General features: G+C 49.1%; 1 non-coding gene across 1 annotated transcript; it reads left to right on the forward strand.

Moving 5' to 3' along the window:
* The first annotated feature begins 12397 nt into the window (after positions 1 to 12397).
* On the forward strand, positions 12398 to 12500 carry LOC112934500 (U6 spliceosomal RNA). Its single transcript, XR_003237964.1, has one exon. It is a non-coding gene; the product is annotated as a U6 spliceosomal RNA (small nuclear RNA).
* Positions 12501 to 15237: the final 2737 nt, after the last annotated feature.

A 15237-nucleotide genomic window follows, 5' to 3' on the forward strand; every position in this document is an offset into this window, starting at 1 on the left:
AATTTATTTATTTATTTATTTGTTTATTTATTTAAGATTTTGTTTATTTATTCATGAGAGACACAGAGAGAGGCAGAGACACAGGCAGAGGGAGAAACAGGCTCCATGCGGGGAGCCTGATGTGGGACTTGATCCCGGGTCACTAGGTTCACACCCTGGACTGAAGGTGGCACTAAACCGCTGAGCCACCTGGGCTGCCCTCTTATGGAATTTAAAATACTCAAAGAACACTTATGAAAGAAACTGAGGAAGACACAAAGAAATGGAAAAACATTCCATGCTCATGAATTGGAAGAATAAATATTGTGAAAATGTCCATGCTACCCAGAACCATCGACACATTCAATGCAATCCATATCAAAATACCACTGACATTTTTTATAGAGCTAGAAAAAATAATCCTAAAATTTGTATGGAACCCGAAAAGACCCTGAATAGCCAGAGGAATGTTGAAAAAGAAAACCAAAGCTGGTTCTGGGATTCTGGCTATATTAAAATCTGTAAGCATCAAGACAGTGTGGTACTGGCATAACAACAGGCACATAGATCAATGGAACAGGATAGAGAACCCAGAAATGGGCCGTCAACTAATATTCGACAAAATAGGAAAGAATATCTGATGGAAAAAGGACAGTCTCTTCAATAAATGGTGCTGGAAAATTTGGACAGCCACGTGCAGAAGAATGAAACTAGACCACTCTCTTGCACCAGACACAAGGATAAACTCAAAATGGATGAAAGATCTAAATATGAGACAGGATCTATCAAAATTCTAGAGGAGAACACAGGCAGCGACCTCTTTGACCTGGGCCACAGCAACTTCTTGTGAGACATATCTCCAAAGGCAAGGGAAACAAAAGCAAACATGAACTATTGGGATTTCATCAGGATAAAAAAACCTCTGCACAGCAAAGGAAACAATCAACAGAACTAAAAGACAACCTACAGAATGAGGAGATACTTGCAAATGACCTATCAGATAAAGGGTTAATACCCAGAATATATAAAGAACTTACCAAACTCAATTACACCCCCCCCCCAAAAAAAAGAATCCAGTGAAGAAATAGGCAGAAGACGTGAACAGACCTTTCTCCAAAGAAGACACAAATGCCCAGTATACCTATGAAAATATGCTCCGCATCACTTGTCATCAGGGAAATACAAATAAAAACCACAATGAGATACTAGCTCACACCAGTCAGAATGGCTAAAATTAACAACTCAAGAAACAACAAATATTGGTGTGAGGATGTGGAGAAAGGGGAACCCTCTTGCACTGTTGGTGGGAATGCAAGCTGGGGCAGCTGCTCTGGAGGACAGTGTGGAGGTTCCCCCAAGAGTTAAAAATAGAGCTTCCCTATGACCTAGCAATTGCACTATTAGGTATTTACCCCAATGATATAGATGCAGTGAGCCTAAGGGGCACCTGCCCCCAGTGTTCACAGCAGCAGTGTCCATTATAGCCAAACTGGGGAAAGAGCTGCGATGTCCTAGAACAGATGAGTGGATAAAGAATATGTGGCCTATATACATAATGGAATCGTACTCGGCCATCAGAAAGGATGAATATTTACCATTTACATCGATGTGGACTGAACTGGAGGGTATTATGCAGAGTGAAAAAAGTCAATCAGAGGAGGCCAATTATGTGGTTTCACTCATATGTGGCATATAAGAAACAGAGCAGAGCATCATAGGGGAAGGGAGGAAACACTGAATGGGAAGTCATCAGAGAGGGAGAAAATCCATGAGACTCTTCACTCTAGGAAACAAACTGAGGGTTGCTGGAGGGGACGTGGGGAGGGTGGAGTAACTGGGCTATGGCCATTAGGAGGTCACGTGATGAGAGGAACACCGGGTGTTATACACAACTGATGAATTATTGAACTCTACATCAGAAACTTGATCTACTCTATGTTGGCTAATTGAATATAAATCTAAAAAAATAAAAGAAGAGCTTACATATTGAACCATGTTTTTCTTTATATTTTTACCACCTAACATAATTTAAAAAAAAACTTTAAAAAAATGTGGAACAAAAAATAAATCCTGTCTTAGGGTAAACAGGGCTTCAAAAGAAATGAAACGAAGGCGACTTTAATTTGCTGTCAGTAGCAGCTTTTTCTTTACTAGCATTTAAGGCCAATTAGCAAGTATGGAGAAAAAAAAATTCTAAACATCGAGAACTTCTTCATAAACAAAAACTCACTAATCCAGGAAGCCGGATGGCTCGCTGCCCAATTACGCTCACTAACGCTACGCATGGCTGTCACCGTGAGCAGCCAGCAGCTCTCAGAAACGAATTTTGATGGTGTAGAAAACATCTAAATTACATAATAATAGCCTACATTGGCATACCGTTTTTTATGTGCAATATCTGTCTGAACACTCACAGCATCTCTGAGACAGAAAGCACAGGTATGGCTTTCTCTTTGTCAGAGAAGGGGGAACAGGCCAGGTGGGGTGCACTGACTTACCCAGGAGCCCGTTCTCATCGGCAGGAGAGCGGCATCCCCACTTCTGCTCTGATGACCCTTCTCTTCTCATACTTGCCCCCCCCCCCCTGAAATCCACGAGGGCATAAATGCATAAAGGAAGGACTTACAGCAACTCTGAAATTTGGGTACATTTAGCAGAACCATGGAGGGCGAGTCTTCTCAAATAAATGAGCCCTTGAATTCTTGTCCCCCAACGTTGTCACACACCTGCCCACACACACACAGCGCACCTGGGGATGTTAGCTCATCATTAAAATGAGCTTTGGATGGTAGCTGTTTAATAAAGCTCATCGCAGTGAGCCAGGGGTTTATGACAGGAAGTGATTTTGCTTTACTAATGTGTATAGAACCCTTAACAATACAGCTGGGATTTTAAGTCAAATTTTAAAAATAATTGCAGAGGAGCTGGTAACTTGATAAAGAGGAAAGATAAGCAACTCAGAGAAGATGAATTGAAGAAAATGAGAGGTGGAAGCCAAAAAGGGAGGTTGCCATAGCAACTACAGGTTCACCTTTCCCCCCCACGTCGTGACAGGTAAGGTCAGAGTGAGCCCTGGGTTCCGGTCGGTGCCATTGGAACTGAAGGAAGCAGATATTCTATGGAAATTCTCTCCCAAAGCGCTATCTGGGTTTTGTCGATGTCTTCAAGCTAACCTTCCCTGTTTTTAATCTTCTTTGCCTCTTAGGACCTTTTTCAATCTCTCTACATTTCTGCAGTGCCTATCATCCTGCCCTCATCTTTTGGGGGAATTTTATTCTTTTTGTTCTTAAATTGAATTGAGTTTTCGGCTATAGGTTGACTCAAGAGTCTGCAAGTAATAGATGCATTTTGAGATAATGACAACAAAACCCAAGCCCATCGAGTCGTAGATGTATGCAGCAGGCACCCCAGGGACAGGTTCACGAGGGGGAAAGCCAGGGCTGTATCTGTAGAAACGAGTCCTCATGTTGGAGAGCGACGAGAATTAAATTGACTCTCCAGGGCTCTTGAAGTCACAAGGGGCTGAGATTGCATCTCACTTCAAGTCTAGATTATTAAGAGTTTTATTTATCATCAGCAAGAGCTTTATTTATGATCAGCAAGAACTTGACTTGGAGGAATGACACCTTATGTAATTGAAATTGCCCAAGAAATGTAGGAAGAAGAATATAATTACCACACTCGGTAATTAGCTCTATTGGCAGAAAGGGGCCATGGATCACAGAGTGAGATGTTGGAGGGTAATCAGGAGCGCCGACTTCTTGTTCTGACCTCCTCCCTAATTGCCTGGGCACCGTGTGGGGATGACATCATTGCTCCTCCCTCCCTGATTCTTTTCTTTACCTTTTTGTATGTGGTGGAACTGCAAGATCCTTGAGGGAAGGGACTCTTACCGTCTCTCTGCGGAAGGCCATTCATTCTTCTCAAGAAGCTATCCACTCCTTCCTTGATGTTTTCTTTCTTTCTTTTCTTTTTCCTTTTTTTTTTTTTTTTGCTTGTTAAGGGATAATTTTGGGGGGAAATCTAATATTTTTACATTTCATCAAATCCCTTTATGTATCTCTTCCCCCTGCCCTATGCTTGACAGTTTCCCCCCTGGGTTTCTGATGTTGTTCTATTTTTTTTTTCTTTCTATGTATGCAATTCCCTAGTTACAATTGACACCCTTCCTTTTCCTTTCTTAATCTGTGATCCTGATGTGATCGTGCCAGTTGTTTCCCCTTCTGTTCATGGGTGGTGTGGGTTTAATCAGAAAATGACTTAAAACATTTGACCTACATGATGGCTTGAAAGTAAATCAGACAGAGATTTAAAATGAGCTCAAGTATTTCCCAGATGAATGGATGTTTATAATGATGTGAATTTTAGAGGTTTATTATTACAGAAAATGACTTGGTAAAGGATGGGACATTTGACTGAATGAGTTTAAATATCCATGTCTTATAAACCTGCTGAGCCAGCAGGCACTTGCCTCCAGAGGCTTTCCAGCATTCTGGTGCATCCACCTCGAATTCTCTCCTGGAAATCCCATGACATTTAGATTCCGTTAGCTCGTCAAGGAAAGCTTGCACTGATGGAGTTCAATGGGCAAGGAAGATTGTATCCAAGGCTGTTGTCACCGGGAAATGAGACTGTCACAGTAGGAGGAAGAGATTGAACTCAACTCCATTGGGGGGGGACAGAAGGTAGGAGAGTTTTAAGAGTTGGGTTAGGTCAAAAGTACTGAAGGACCTCAGGGATGGGTTGGTCCTTGGGATTCATCCATCCTTGGTCACTGACCCGCGCTAGTCAAGAACTCAGGCTTCTCCTCCCGTAGACTGGGAGGCAGGGACCCTGGTCCTGGAGGATTACATTTCAGAGGGCGGGCTCCAGGGTCTTGAGAAGGACAGTCCTGGGTTGCAGAAGATTTACGTCTCTAGGGGCAAAGAAAGAATTTGCAATGGAAAGTTTTCTAAAGTAAATCCTCTGAGAAAAAGGAGGTCAGGGAGAAACGTCAGGAAGAAGCCTGTCTAAAGTTCAGTCGGGCTGAGGGGATCGGGAAGGCCATTTGATGAAGCTTAATGATTCATATGAAAGTCTGATATATGGAAATGGGCAATTTCTTGCAAAATCTAAGTAATTTATCATTGGTTCTTGGCACAAAATACAAGAATTAACTAATCCTTGGCCAAGGAAAATGACTTTGGCTGCACACCAAATTAGAGACATTAAAATAAAAATAAACAGAGCATGGCAGTGCCATGGGGGATCTTTAAGAGTGGTCCTATGCCTGGAAGGGGCAGCTAAAATTCACCCAAAGTTCCCAAAGTAGGATTTATTTGTGGATTAATTTAACGTTACAGACTTTAATCTGTCTAATTTGGTAATTTTAGCTATGTTTTCTATGTCTTTTTTTTTGTTCTCTGATTCTTTGTCTGAGGTAGAGAGGCATCATGGCATTGAAGGAAGTTCATAAATCTAGGTTCAAACTCCAGTCCTGTGACTTTCTGTCTCGTTGGCCAAACTCAGTCTTTTCCACCAACGGACATAATAGATAACTTGTATGTCTATTGTGAAGATAATTATAGATGCTCAGTACATGATGATCATCATTATCACTCTGTGTAAAACCTGAGAAAGATCTTAAAAGAAATTTCATAGATATTTTAATTTCTAGAAAGCCTACAGTTTATAAAATGAAAGCTTTCCTTGGCTTTTGGGAACACTGGATGCCATTTGGGTAACACTCCTCAATGCCCATTATGGGGACATAATGCTCTTAAAATGATGGCTCCTTTTTCACCTGCAGAGCAATAGATAAGAAGAGACCCATTTCAATATGTTACACCAGTTGTAGTAAGAATCACTCTGAGGATTTGTTGCCACATTTCTTACTTAAATTATTTGCATGTATTTTTTTCAAGAACACAGTTAGGTGTGTCAGCATCAGGGATCAGCAAAATTTGCTCTTCTTCCCAATATTTACTATCTGGCTTTATCTCCTATTTGACTTCAGATGATCTTGGGTGATGAATAGTTTTACCTCAGTGGCTTTTAACCATGGGGAATATCTGAAACTAATAATATGTAGTGCTCCCAGGGCAGTTCTCATCTTCAAATCCCATAAGTCTTTGCTGACTGATCTTTGTTGCTCATTGACTTGAGAGCTTCAAATACTCGCTCTATATCATCCTGCTCCCAGAGCTGAGAGGGATCCAGCAGAGCCTAAGAGGCTCATTGTGACCCCTCCACTGACTCGCTGGCCACAATGGCTTGTTGGCTCACACCTAGCTCTATGAGAGAGAAGTGTCCTTTTCAAGGATGGGCAGCTTGACTGTAATTTCATAATTGCTTGGGGACATTGAGGTCAGAAGTGTTTGCTGAAGATTAAGAGCCAGGGTGGTGTCTTTCAAACTGCCACAATCAGGAGGGCAGACCGTTTGAAGTGTGATAGGCATCGGGGAGGAATGGAGCAGGACTCAGGTACCTTAATCTTGAGGTGCCCATGACATGTACAGTGGGGTGTGCCAGTGGTCAGCAGGATAAAGGAGTCTGAGTTCAGGAGCCATCAGGACTCATCAACACAAAGGGATGGGGCCTAGAGAGTATGGGGAGAGGAAACATGAGCTGGAGTGATGAGGAAAACACAGTGAAGGGCATGCCATGGTGCTTCAAAGGAGCGGAACACCACGCAGTGTCCCCAGAGCTAACGTTGGAAGGCACTTCAGGGAGGAGGACTACCACTGACCAAGTCAGGAAGCTGACGATGCACATTAGGTGTCAGTGTGGGTTCTTTGGGGACCGTGGCAAGAGCAGTTGCAGGGAGGTGGTGTGAGAGAAAGCCCGATGGAAATGGGGTTAAGAAAATCTAGGAAGAATTCAAGACAGAATAGGGGTGGCTCAGTCAGCTAAGAGTCTGCCTCCAGCTAAGGTCTTGATCTTGGGGTGCTGGGATGGAGCCCTGTGTCCTGCTCCCTGCTCAGTGGGGAGTCTGCTTCTGCCTCTGCCCTCCTCAGCACTCATGCTCATTCACTCTCTCTCAAATAAGTGAAATCTTTAACAAAAAATAAACTACAAAATAGATAATGATTTTCAGACAAACGTTCCTACTATGAAAGAGAACAGGATAAAAGGAGCTGTGGGTGGAGGGGAAGAGGTTTAGGGTTTTGTTTTGTCTACATTTTAGGATGGGGGGAAAAACAGCTTATTGTAGACCAATGCAAATAATCTGCACAGTGGAAAAATCAGTGTCAAGAAAGGAGGAGATGGGGGGATCCCTGAATGTCTCAGTGGTTTAGCACCTGCCTTTGGCCCAAGGCATGATCCTGGAGTCCTGGGATCAAGTCCCACATTGGGCTCCCTGCATGGAGCCTGCTTCCCCTCTGCCTGTGTCTCTGCCTCTCACTCCTTTTGTGTACTCATGAATAATACATAAATAATAATAATGAATCATGAATAAATAAAATCTGAAAAAAAAAAAAAAAAAGGAGGAGATGGAAGGGCAGGGTTGCCAGAGCAATCTTCCCATGCCTGCAAGAAGGTGGAGTGCAGCATCCAACAAGAGGAGTTGCCGGAGAAGGGGAGGTGAGTGTGGGGATGAGGTGGTTGGGCTCTCTGCAGGGGGAAGAAGAGGGCAGGACGGAAGTGGGAAGCACCCACTTCCCAGACTGTGTCCAAGGCTTTCATCCTGCTCCGTCGGTGAGCATCAGCTCACCTGCGTGCTGAGCTCCTGAAGTGGGAGAGGTCCCTGGGAGGGTCTTGCAACAATTGGTAGATGCTTCCCGGCCTGAAACTACAGTACACTACTGTGGGATCATTTCAGGATCGGGGGAAGACCTGCCGAAGAAAGGATATAGGAAACCAGGAGTATGAGTGAATATGTTTGCACACACGCACAGTGGGTGCCACATTTTAGAAAATGCAAGGGTCTGGGAAAGTTTGCAGGAGAGTCCGCTCGAAGGGTTGTACATTACTTAACGCTAAAAGTATCTCTGTCCTCTGGTGTCATATCTGGTCACCTAAGAGAAAGATGAAACCTAAAAATTTTTTTAAGTGAACTCTTCACCACATGTGGAGCTTGAACTCACAATCCCAAGATCAAGAGTCCCATGCTCCACCGACCGAGCCGGCTGGGCTCCCCCAATGTGAAACTCTTTAAAAACAGATTTTAAGGCAGAGAAGCAAGTGAACTGCTAAGCGGAGGTATAGCTGTTGGCTGCGGTCAAGGGCCTGGACTGGGGTGTTCTGAGCAGGGCAAAGACTGACTCAGAGGGATGCTAGGCTGCCCCTCCGCCTGTCACCCAATGGGCAAGAGAAGAATCAGGAGGCTACCTGGGATTTTGTGCGAGGAGTAGTTAATGGGAGAGCCAGGGGAAGTTTACCACCCAAGCTACATGCTATTTCTCCATTTTATAATCCTTAATCTGACATCAAGGCAGTGGAGAAAAATAAGAAGTGAGAAGTGGATAAGGAGCCTCTTTATTAAGCTTGTGGGAGGCAGCTGGGGACCGGGTCTCCTGGGACTGGCCTTTATAGTCGCTGGGACACAGAGACAGCAGGGTCAGTACCCACTCCAGGCCTCCCACCTGGGTGGCTGAGACGATGGGGGCATCCCAGGTGCAAGGGGGACGGGTCAGGGAGGAAAGGTGTGTGTCGCCCGGCAGCTCAATGTCAAAGTCCCGTTCCGGAGGAAGTGAGCTCCAGCAGCAGTCGGGTCTGGATTTTTCTCTTCCCTGCCTCACTGGGTTCGTAGCACCACACCCAGCAAAGATTTGATGCCCAGTACATATCTGGGAAACATTTTAAATGATCGAGTGTGTGCGCACAGGTGTGGACGGGCAGGGGCCACTGCATGCTGACCGTCGGAAGGGGGGCAGGTGCGCAGGATGGACAGCTCAGTGCCGGGGGGTCAGCCCTGTGGTCGGTGGCAGTGAAGACTGCACAGAAATGTCTTCTATTTTTATTTTTTAAAAGTATTTTTAAAAAATTATTTATTCATGAGAGACACAGAGAGAGAAGCAGAGACACAGGCAGAGGGAGAAGCAGGCTCCCTGTGGGGAGCCCGATGAAGGGCTCCATCCTGGAACCCTGGGATCACACCCTGGGCCGAAGGCAGATGCTCAACCGCTGAGCCCCCACTCCCAAGGGTGCCCTAATCTTCTGCTTTTTAAAAGGAAAGCGGTCGTGTCCGTCCAGGGCCTAGGCTGTTCCTCCTGCCGGCCGATGAAAGCACTCCGGATTGGATTTTAAAAACATCCCTTAAGTGTCGATTTGCCTTCTGATCACCCTGAGACACCACGTGGAAAGTGCAAGCACGGCGCCAGCCCTTGACTTTGACCTAGTTACCAGGCAAGTAGAACAAGCAACACCCGAGGGGGTGGCGCTGGCCGCCCCAGGGGCCGCTTGTTCTCGGGAATTCCGTGTCCCACCCCGGCCTCTCTCCCAGAGGCCCTTGGGGGGGACAATGCGCCTGGTCTGGCTGGAGCCCCACGCGTTTGTGTTTCCCTTTCATTGAAGGTTTTTGATATTTGGAAATCAGCTCAGACAGACACTGCAATTTGCTAAAAATCAATATAATTAGAGAAAAAAAATGGATGTACTGAGCAGAAGACACTTCGGGAAGCTATTGAACGTGACTGAAATGTTTAATGAGCGGTGCTGTCTTGCAAGGAGGGGATGGGGATGGGGATGGGAACAGGAGCAAAGCCCGACTTTTGTCATGGAAATGTTGCTCTAAAGCTCTTAGCCTCTTAGCTGCTACTTCCCGGCAGAGTTGATATTTGAAGAAATCTGCATACGGATTTATGTCCCTTTGAAAGGCTGGTTCATGCTGAGCGCCCTGACACCAAAATGTCATGCTCACACCTACCTTCTTCACATTATTAACGTTTGCACCGGCCGCCGGAGTTGGGGTGTAAAGCTGTTACCGTCCTCGGGGCACCGGTTTGTTCTTTTAACAGTGTGATTCTCCGAGGTGTCCTTCCAAGGTTTTTGTTGTTTTATTAACCATTTCTTTTCTCAGACGCCAAGTTGGAAGGGCAACTTGGGGGGCTGCCGGTGTGTGTGCAAAGATGTGGATTTTTGCACGGAGGAGCAACGTCTGCACCAGAGGCTGCAGGGTGGCTCAGCACAGCGGTCACCAGGCCCCAGCACAGGCCGGCTCTGGCTGGTGTGGTCCCTCGGTCCCCGCCTTTGGGTGGCGGCAGGGGCAGGTGACAGGCCTGGCCATCTGGCCGAGTCCCCGGTCACACGAAGGGGAACACAGCGGCACTTACCCCGTGCGCTCTTCAGGAACAACCCACAGAGGGGGTCCCCTGAGCTGAACCAGAACTTCCAAAGGGAAAGATTTTCCAGGGGGAGCAGCTGGGGAAGTGGGGCGACTGGAGCGTGGCCTCTAGGCCAGGCCACCTGGGCGGAGGCCCCGCCTGGTTACACCTGTGCACCCTGGGCCTGCTGCTTGGCGCCCGCCCACGGGGCATACCAGCTTTTTAAAACATGATGTTTTAAAAAGTGTCAAAAACAAGGCCAGAGACTGGAGAGGTACACAGTGTTGTTTCCCACAACGCACACTTGGGAAATTTCCTTCCCGACGTATCCCTGCGAGTGTGGACAAACCGTGACCACAGTCGTCGGTGCCCAGACGTCACGCTGTAATTCTCCTGGAGCAGCATTTTTGACATTGAGATGCTCATAAAGGTGAGAAATACATGCAGAGAGAAGGACAGAAACTCGGCCGTGGAAATTCAGAGCATGATGTGCAGCGGAATTCAGAGAGCGGCAGCCGTGTCCTTGCACGTGCACAGGCACACACACACACACACATGCCTCACTGTGACCGTGGCTCCTCAAGTGACCTTTGAGGAGCGTGTGCAGGGGGATGGCACTACCTCGGTCCTGGAGCTTCTGCTCACCGTGTTTCTGCTGGCTCTGCGGCTCCGGGCTGGAGCACCGAGTCTTTCCAATCGGCAGAAACGTCCAAACATCTACAGTTTCTCAAAGTTGGGATTTTTTTTTAAATTAAAAGACCTTATTTACTTATTTGAGAGTGAGAGCATGAGTGGTGGGGCAGGGCAGAGGGAGAAGCAGACTCTCCCCTAGGCAGGGAGCTCCACCGGGGGCTCGACCTCCGGACCTGAGCTGAAGGCAGACGCTTCACCGACTGAGCCACCCGGGTGCTCCGTCCACGTTGAGATTTTAAGCAAGTGTGTCTGTGTGTCTTTCAGTGTGTTTCAAGGAAGTTGTTGTTTTCCTATGCGCTTTGTGAAAGCCACACTGATAGGTGATTATTAGTGAGGAGATCACCTTGACTCCATCCGAGTTTGGCCCTGTGTTTCTATACTGGGTGCCCTCTTTTTTTTTTTCTTTTTAAGTTATTTTAGGGGGATAGATAGAGCGAGCAGGGGTGGGGAGGAGCAGAGAGAGAGAGAGAGTCTCCAGCACACTCCCTGCTGCATGCAGAGCCCAATGCATCCATCTCACCACCTCGAGATCGTGACTTGAACTGCAACCAAGGGTCAGATGCTCAACTCCCTCTGCCACGCAAGCAAGCGCCCATGGGTGCTCTCTTTGAGAGCAACTGTGTGTCCTGCTGCCTGTAGTTTCTGCCCACGATTCAGTGGAAGGACACGGTTACACTTCAATCCATTTTCTGTATATTTCAGGTCACACTGGAATTGAAAAAGGTCTTTTACTTTGCAGAAGCACAGTTCTTTGATTCTCAATGAATAAGATTAAGCCCCTTCCACAGGCTCTATGTTCTAGGATAGTTGTGACCAACTGATCCGTACTTGGAGTTATGTGAGCCCTACGAGTGCCTGGTACTGTGTGGAAGGAGCAGTGGGGAGGCTGGTGATGGTGCCAGTGAGGGTGACGTGGGCACCCCCGGCTGCATGACTGCACAGGACGAGGTCTCCTGCTCTGCACATATCCTGTTTAACATTTCCCCCAAAGTCATATGAAGTAGGGATTCAGTTTACAATGAAAAACTAAAGTTGAGACAAGGTTAGGTCTCATTGCTTACGTGTAGGAAAGATGAAATTTGGACCAAAGGCCTCACATGCTCTGCTCACTTTACTCTCCCATCTTCCCCAAAAAAGCAAGTTCACGGAAGCGATGGTTTCCATTACCCCCGTTTCTTCTCTCACCTCTTACTTGCTTCCTATTTTACAACCAGATATTTTAATCTTACATACACTCTAATATTAACCATGCTGTTGGAGGTATTTAGGCCTGAAGCAGTTGTGTTTCTTTGGGTGTGGGTAGGGTGAGTCAGTGTTACATACTGCAGCTGTAACATCTCCCCAAGCCCCATATCTGTATGTTGAAATCCTAAATCCCCGAGGTGACCGTGTCAGGAGATAGAGCTTGGGGGGGTGATGAGGTCATGAGGCTGGAGCCCCGATGATGGGATGCACGCCCTTCTAAGAAGAGACAGGAGAGTGTTTGCTTCAGCAGCACATGGTAAAATTAGGGCGCTACAGAGAAGATTAGAATGTCCTCTGTGTAAGGATGACATGCAAGTTCATGAAATGTTCCATATAGAAGGGGGGGAGGAGAAGGAGAAGGAGGAGGAGGGGGAGGAGAAAGAGGGGGAGGAGGGGGAGGAGAAGGAGGAGAAGGAAGAGGAGGGGGAGGAGGGGGAGGAGGGAGGAGGGGCGAGTTTACCTCCTTCTGCATCTCCTCAGTGTGGGGCTGAGCCTCTAAGCAGGATGAGCCCCATCCCTGGGGGCCAGTGCCCCATCTCGCAGGCCCCCTCCCGACTGTGGGAAGTGGCTCCCGGTGTGTGTGCCCGTCTGGGGCCCAGCGTGGGCAGCAGGCAGAGGGGCTGCAGGTGGAGTCGGCCTTGTGGGGAGCAGGCCTCCCAAGCGCCGGGCACACAGCAGGTGCGTCAGGAATATGGGTTGAGGGAGCACATAGAGACACGGGAGAATCGGCGACACTGCACCCAAGTCCCTCGGCGGCAGGTGCAGCAGGTCTGGCAGATGTGGGATGTGGGGCCAGGGCCCCGGGGGAAGGGCTCCCCGCCATGTGTCCTGCTCTCAGTCCATCAGGGCCCCCTCCTGGGTGCAGCACCCACGTCCAGGATGACCCAGGGGTCCGTGAGGCTACCCTGGGCTTGCCCCTGGTGGGCCTTCTGTGCTCTGCCCCCTGCTTCCCTTCGCCTTCCTCCCCCGCTCAGTTCACACCCTGCGTCCTACCACTACCACCACCACCACCACCACTACCACCAATATGGTCCTACCACCACCACCAATACTGTCTCATCACCACCACCGTCAGCACCACCACCAATATGGTCCCACCACTACCACCACCATCACCACCACCATCACCACCACCACCATCACCACCACCACCACTACCACTATGACCCCACCACTACCACCACCACCACCACCGAGTCGGTTTCCCTGCAGCCACGGATGCGCAGAGGGACAGCGGGTGGAGCTTGGGGAGCCGCCGCGCACAGGCCTGTGGGCCGCCCTGAGGCCCGCACCCGGTCCCAGCAGGTGCATCGGGAGCCGAGCAGTGTGCGCCCACCTGGGAAGGCGGAGCGGGGCTCCTGCGCGCGGCAGGTCGCGGGAAGGCCTGGGGGCCGCCGGCGCTCCCCGCCCGCCTGGACCCTTTCCGTGGCGCCCGGGGGTGGCCCGCGGCTTTCCCTCGGCTCCGCGCCCGCTTCCCACCCCGCACCTGCCGCCGACACCGAGGCCGATGGGCCGGTCCACGGCTCCCGGCGCACCTGCTAGCGGAGGGGGAAGCGCGTCCCTCTCCGCGGGGCGACCTGGGGCTGCTTCCAGGGGGCACCCCACCCCCCCGGCCTCCCCTTCCTCTCCGTTCGTCTCCAAGAGCACGCAGGTTTTACAAGCACGCTGGCTTTCCTCTTCCCACTGCCCCCCCCCGCGCTGCTCCCTCGGCCAGGCATTTGCGCAGTGCACAGCCTCGGCAACCGTGAATAGAGGCCCTGCTGGCTCCCGTCCCGTCCAGGCTCAACGTCCTCCGGGGGCTTCTAGGAGACGTCCCTGAATCCCTTTGGGTTCTTCTAGCTGGAGTCGTCACTCCCGTTTGGAAGCAAGCTCTTCTTAGGCCTCCATTCCTCTGGTTCTTCGGGAATCTCGCAAAGGCCTATCCTGTCTGGAACCCTGTGCGGGTGCAAGAGCGTCTGATTTGGAAGGTGTTTCTCTGTGCTCAACACGCATCAGATCTCTCCTTAAGGGGGCTTTGCCTTCTCCTCTGACCTTTTCCTTTTGGACGAAACACATCTTGGCTGCGATGGTCACACTGGTTTCCTCGGGGGACGTTAGTGGCATCATTCCCCTATTAGCGCCATTTGATCTCTGACAAGGGACAAAGATGTGGCATCAGAGCATATAATCTCTCATAACGGGAAGAGATTTAAGTGAGTACAGACGACACAGGAAGCGTAGGTGACAGGACATTTGCTAATTGATTGGAAGGTATGTTCTATTTAGAACGGTGTTTCTCAAATAATCAGAAATGGGGGTCCAAAGTAGCTTCATCTTGAAAATCGGCATTTTAAGATAACACACATAAAATCATGTGTTAAGTAACGGGAGTCATACTCTCGATGGCTTTGCGTCGTTGAAGGGGCGGTGCTGACTGCGGTCTGGTCTGCGGCCTGTAACCACGCTGCCAGGAGGACACCTGGGTGGCAGGTCAGGTTCCCCGGATACCAGGGTCCGTCCTTCTTGTTTCGGTGGAATGAAAGGTCCCTTCTTGTGATTTTAGGTGGTCAGGAAGGCAGCAGCTGGTGGCATCACAGGTGGCTCTGTGATGCCGTTGGGGGTACGTTATCAAACATAGAAGCTGTAGAGCATTCTCTTATCCAAGCAAGACAGTGAGTCAACAAGACCCGGAGCCTGTGCGTCCCTCCAGAGCCTGAGCAGGGCCTCCTCGTGTGCCACGCCGGGGGGAATCCCAGTCACGGGGCAGCTGTGCTTGGGCCTGCACAGTGTATTTTCCCATTCAGTTACCTCCTTGGAGTGGGATTTCAGAAGATGCTGTGCAGTGTCACCATTGGCCCAAGGAGGGAAGAAAACAGGAGCGATCCTTCGGGATTGGCCTGCACTGGGGGCCTCCAGCTGCACGGGCCTCCTTCTTGCCCCTCCAACACGAGGTGTTGTTCCCATCTGCATGTTTGCACTCGCTTTAGTTTCCTAACCGTCTTTTCTGTCTTCGGTTCTTGCCCCAGATGTCACCTCCCCAGAGAGGCCACCACTGCCTGGCCGTTCTGGGGTGCCCTCCCCGGGCTGCTCTGCGTGC

The sequence above is a fragment of the Vulpes vulpes genome, chromosome 7, assembly GCF_048418805.1.
Source record: "Vulpes vulpes isolate BD-2025 chromosome 7, VulVul3, whole genome shotgun sequence".
In the NCBI taxonomy this organism is placed as follows: Eukaryota; Metazoa; Chordata; class Mammalia; order Carnivora; family Canidae; genus Vulpes; species Vulpes vulpes.